Here is a 6432-nt window from a genome sequence, read left to right on the forward strand (position 1 = left end):
GTGATGTCTACCCCTATGTTTTGAAGGTCAAAGATTAAAATGATACCATATAAAACATCATAATCTGTTCAGGTGAATAGTTACCGGTGAATTCAGTGACGTGAGGAGGAAATCACAGTATCCTAGTAGTAACCTAGGCTAGACTGTATAATATGTGACCCTGGACCACAAAACCAGTCATAAGGGTAAATTTGGGCCAACTTTCATCTGAAAGCTGAATAAATAAGCTTTCCACTGATGTATGGTTTGTTAGGACAATATTTGGACAATATTTGGCCAAGATACAACTATTTGAAAATCTGGAATCTGAGGGTGCAAAAACATCAAAATATTGAGAAAATCACCTTTAAAGTTGTCCAAATGAAGTCCTTAGCAATGCATCTCCACTCACAAAAATACTTTTTTCATATATTTACGGTAGGAAATGTACAAAATATCTTAATGGAACATGATCTTTACTTAATATCTGTCATTGTTATATGTGTTACATGTAGTTACTCCAGCAATAACTATAAATTATCCATAATTACATGCAACTAACCCTAAACCAAACCAAACATCAAGTTACTTAATATTACTCAGTACTTAAATGTATAATTGCAGTGTAACAAAGACACCTTAAAATAAAGTGTAACCCTTTCTTGCTGTCTCATGGTACACTCGTTGTCAAGGGTGACAAGCAGATTAGCAGATAGTCTTGATTCAGTGTACTGGCTGTAGGGTCATGTCATTAGGATGTGGAGACGACTGGCAGTTACAGATCTAAGGCCCTTCCTGTGTTCTACTGTACACCTGTACTCACTGGCAATGACACAGTATCTGCATTTGCAACCAGGGGCACGAAGATAGCATGGGATACCTGGAATGCAGATGACATGACAACAGAGGCCAAATCCCCCCAACTAAGGATGTACTGGTGGCAACAGACTGGGGTTGGTTGGATCCAAGCATTTGGAGACCATTGTGGTCAACTCTTCCATCCTTGAACTTTTAAGCTGTGGCTGCAAGAAAGGCTGCCTGTTGGCACTGCAAATGTAAAAAGCTTCCTTAAAGTGAACGGCTCTGTGTCAATGTGGAGGAGACTGTGAAGAAGACTGTAGAATAGGTTCAACAAACAACAACAAAACAATCAAACAAATGTGTTTCTGAGATTTTTTGAAGAAAAAATAGCGGTTTGGACTTCATTTGGACAACTTTAAAGGCTATTTTCTCAATATTTTGATGTTTTTGCACCCTCAGATTCCAGATTTTCAAATAGTTATATCTCGGCCAAATATTGTCCTCTCCTAACAAACCATACATCAATGGAAAGCTTATTTATTCAGCTTTCAGATTAAAGTTGGCCCAAATTTACCCTTATGACTGGTTTTGTGGTCCAGGGTCACATATTATAAAGTTTAGCCTAGGTTCTCAGATGTGATTTCCTCGTCACATCACTAAATTCACCATTAACTATTCACCTGAACAGTTTATGATGTTTTATATGGTATCATTGTAATCATTGACCATCAAAACATAGGGGTAGACATCACCTTTTCTGTGTTATCATGTTTGATTCAGAAGATATAATACAAAATACAGAATTTGGTTATGGCAGAAAGTAAAATGGTCGCCATGGCGACCATGGGGCGTTTTTGTGATGGCTCCATTTCTGAAAATGTTCAGGGCCCCAAACTGTACAAGTGTACCAAATTTCATGCTTTTATGAAAAAGTGAACATTTTTGTCACATATCACCTGGACTAGACATGAAAATATAACAGTGAACTAACACCCAAAACACCTGACAATATTTGGGTAATACCTTATTTTACAGTTACACGTTACTTGTACTTGCTATAGCAATTACAGTAAATTTTGCAAAATTACATGCAACTAACCCTAAACCAAATCTATACCCTAACCCTATAGTGTATGTTGTTAATTATTACTCAGTACTTAATTGCATAATTACACTGTAACAAGGACACCTTAAAGGTGCAATGTGTAAATTTTAGGAGGATCTATTGACAGAAATGCAATATACATAACTATGTTTTCAGTGGTACATAAAGACCTTACATAATGAACCGTTATGTTTTTATTACCTTAGAATGTTTTTATTACCGTTTCATCACTATGTTGTTCTTCTTCTAAATTGTTCGTGTTTTTAGAGGCAGCTTGCATCGTCACTACGTTGAATACACACGAAGTAGTAGCAGTAGTAGTCGTCTGGTTTATTAGAAGCAGAGACCGTTTTGCTTCATACAGGCTACTCTCTGCTGTCTCAGACGACGACATCTTTGTCTTGTGTCAGCCAGACGGCCACCTTAGCTTCTCCGAAAGGGAGGGGTGCGAGGGGTGTGCACCGTTAGTTGCAGTTCGCAACCTCCCCGCTAGATGCTGCTAAAATTTACACACTGCACCTTTAAAAGTGTCCTTAAAATAAAGTGTAACCAACATTTGCATTAAACTACCATACAAATGAAAGACTGTTCCTGAAATATAGATAAATCTACCTGTTTAGAGATCAAAATTATAAACAACAGCTTTTTAATGACACACATAGACATGAGTGGAAGTCAATATGTTGACCAAGACCTGCATAAGTTAACAGTTGGAAATGGAACAGCAGATGATCAAATCAATACTGATCAGGGATATTGATCCCTGAAAACTTATCAAATGGGTCAGTGTGAGAATTATTGTGGATCTTACTTTTTCTAATGCATTCCCAATATTCTTTTGCATTGAATGCAATGCGAGTATTGATGAGTTACATTAACAAAAAATGGTAACACTTTAGTATAGGGAACACATATTCACTATTAACTACGACTTTTCCCTCAATAAACTCCTAATGTACTGCTTATTAATAGTTAGTAAGGTAGTTGTTATAGGTTTAGGTATTGGGTAGGATTAAGAATGTAGAATAAGGTCATGCAGATTAAGGCATTAATATGTGCTTAATAAGTACTAATAAACAGCCAATATTCTAGTAATATGCATGCTAATAAGCAACTAGTTAAAAGACCCTAAAATAAAGTGTTACCCAAAAAATCCATCTGATCAGTTCAGACTACGTGATTTACAATATTGTTGTTCAAATCAGATTCAGCTGCTGTTTTCATGCTTAATGCTACATCCAATAATATGTTCCAAAATAACACAACTGTCATACATACCTGTATGTATGTGTGTGTGGGTAGGTCTGCAAATGCCTGCCACACACTCATAATTAGACAGTATTGATGTCATTGTGTTGAAAAGTCTGTGGGTTAAAAGGAAGGCTATAGCTACTATAATTACATCTCCTGCCCTCAATATGAGTGCATTTTATTATTCTAATTATTCTCCCCCTCGTGACTAATGACCACTGTAGCATCTTATTTAAAACTGTTCTCTAAGTATTTATCAAAGCATCACCTCCCAGGTAACACAGGGAGGTGATGCTTTGAAATGACAGCATCATTGCACTCATGTGTTAGGAAATGCAGCCAAAGCTATATTAAAATAAATTAAATGTTAGTAATGAAACCTGTCCTCAAGGTGTGTGTGTGTGTGTGTGTGTTTGTGTGTGTGTGTGTGTACAGGTTTGCATGCGTCCCTTGTGTAGGCCAAATGAGTTTATTTTCCTCAGCTCTAAAATAATAAAAAAAATTACAATAAAAATGTGCTTGAAAGACAAAAACCTTCCAAAGACATAACAATATATGGTTAAATCTGTAAATCCAGTGGTCAAATGCTTTATGGCCTCTCAATTTTCTATGTAATTATAGCCACCTGACTACACACACACGCACACACACAAACATATGTATATATATATAGTAAAACAGCCGGTAGGTGTCTCAAAAACACATCTGTAGTTTAGCAATAAATCAGCAGAACTGATCATAAAGGCATGAAAAGACCCTTTCACACACTTGCATATAAAATTTCTGCCTTGCTAGCTACTGTATAAATGAGATAACTTTATAATAATAAATAGCTAAGACAAGAGTTATTTTAGATCACTTTTGATCCTGAACATTTCTGAAAGGTACACTATTATTAATTTGGAGACTATAGTTATCCTGATTATGGATTTGTAGTTATGGCTATTTTCTTTAGATTTTTAAGTTTGTTTTTGTTTTTTTCCTTTGATAATGTCATAATGCACTTTCTGGGTGTTTGTGCTTGCAAATTAACTGATGGTGAGAGTCAAAGTAAAGGATGTTTATACTGAACTAATATAACGACAGAGCAATTATACTTTCGTACAGTGTCTGTTAATGTCTGGTAACTTTACAGATAACCTTACCTAATAAATAAATAAAATACTTTTCATTGTTTTATGTATTATATATTCAGGTTCTTTTTGTGAAAAATTGAATTGCATTTGAAGACTTTCAACATTCAAAATGAGGCCTAAAGGAAATAGGTGTGTGGCAAACATGTTTTTACACCACTGTAAATTGATGACGCAAATGCAGTTTGTCATTGCTAAATGTTCAAAAACATTAACAAATTACAAGGAAGTGTGAGAAAAACAGCAACCCATCCACTCAAAGTTAGAGTTACCTCCAGAAAGCGGGGGATGAGGTGGCACTTTATGCATGACATCCCTTGGCTATTGGAAACCATGACTTTGCCGGCCTCGAGCTGGAGACATTAATCTAGCATAATCAGGATTAATGCAGAACACAGCCCTTTTACTCGCACTGACAGATGGCTTCAATTACGTGAGCACTTTAATACATTTAAGAGAGCACGAGTCATAAACTCATCGATTAGATTAGCAAAACCCAAAACAAGCACGGGTCTATTCCAGGAATTACAGAAAAATTAATAAAAAAGAGATATAAATCTGAAAATGTAAGACTTCAGGATGACAACTTGACTTACACAAGTAGCATGTGCAATTGCAAAAAGTTAAAACGTAAACATAATTATCCGAGTTTTAATGGCTATGGAGCATTTTGGAACAATTTTGTAATTCAGTAACCATAGCAATCCCATGGGAGAACTACACCCTGGACCACAGAATAAAAGACACTCTCAGCATATTGCATCTCAGGAAACAGGGAGTCTGATATTTAAGTGGGAGTTCAGTAGGTCCGCCAGGACTGTCGTTGTACTTTGGCCATTAGATAATTACAGGGACGTACTTCACTGCAGTTCTCTGAACGGATCTTTTGGTTGCTGTTATCTTTATATCCATTTTGTTTATTCAGCCTGAATGTGTAATACCTATGGGGGCAATCAAAGGAGCTGGGATTCAGAACAGTCTCATTGACTGAAGCCACAGACTCAGCGCACCATTTAGCAGTGACGTGAATATGAAATATATTTTGTCTGGAGAGTTTGGCTGAGTCAATATTAATCTGCTGCTAAATCTGTCCTGCTATAAGGCCTTCTTATTTTGAAATGTGCTTGCTCTTACTCTGAGTCTTACCATTAACTTGACACTTTTGTTGCATTATTATACAACATTCTAATTATTATACAGAGCAATATTATACATTGTATAGTATACATATACATTATATGCTATACATATAATTAGTATTTCAAACTACATTAGGCTACATCCATTTTCAAATAACTGCATGTCATTTTGTCAAATCTGTGATGTGTTGCTGTAATTCTACCACTAGATGTCACTACGATAGTGCTTAAATAGTTTAAGTTTGCATAGATGGACATGAGGTCCAGACAGAGAACAGTCAGCTATCAAAAACCTGGCATGACATACAGTATAAGACATGAGATAAAAAGATTATTGATTGAGGATTTAAAGTTTATTTATTGACTTTATGATTTAATGTTTCTTTAAATTAGTTTGTAAATCATTTACATGGGCATAAATACCTGAGCCCCTTTGTCGAAGTCCATCATTTGGAGTAAATTCTAGTTATACACCACAACAGTGAACCATGATGTGCTATCTGCTAGTATTAGCATTAAGAACATTTTAAATGACATCTTGCTTGTGTTTTTGCGGTGTTTCTTGTGTACAGACGTTTTTCATACACACCAAAGACTGAATACCGACTACAGCTTCAGCTCAAACATGCTGCATTTCTAAACGATTAATGTAAAATTACAATGTTCCTAAAGTGATAGCTAATAAACAAACAACAAGTGTTATTTTACCATACAATTATAGATCAACCAAGAAAAATATCTTCCTATACAAATGTGAGTGTTAAAGAACCATTTGGTGTGCACAAAATTGTTCACTATTTCACTATTCCCTGTACAGTGAATGTCACATAGTCCACAATACAGATATTATGGAACCTTCGTCAACCTAAATGCAGTAGTAAATATACTTGTTCTCGGTGCTATTAAGTATGATGTTTAGGATTCATGTCATTGCACTGTAATGCAATGATTGCTAGATTATTGTACAACAGGCTACCACAATCAGCACTTGATCGATTACAACTGGTGCAAAATGCTACCGCCA

Source organism: Ctenopharyngodon idella, chromosome 5 (genome assembly GCF_019924925.1).
Source record: "Ctenopharyngodon idella isolate HZGC_01 chromosome 5, HZGC01, whole genome shotgun sequence".
Classification (NCBI taxonomy): Eukaryota; Metazoa; Chordata; class Actinopteri; order Cypriniformes; family Xenocyprididae; genus Ctenopharyngodon; species Ctenopharyngodon idella.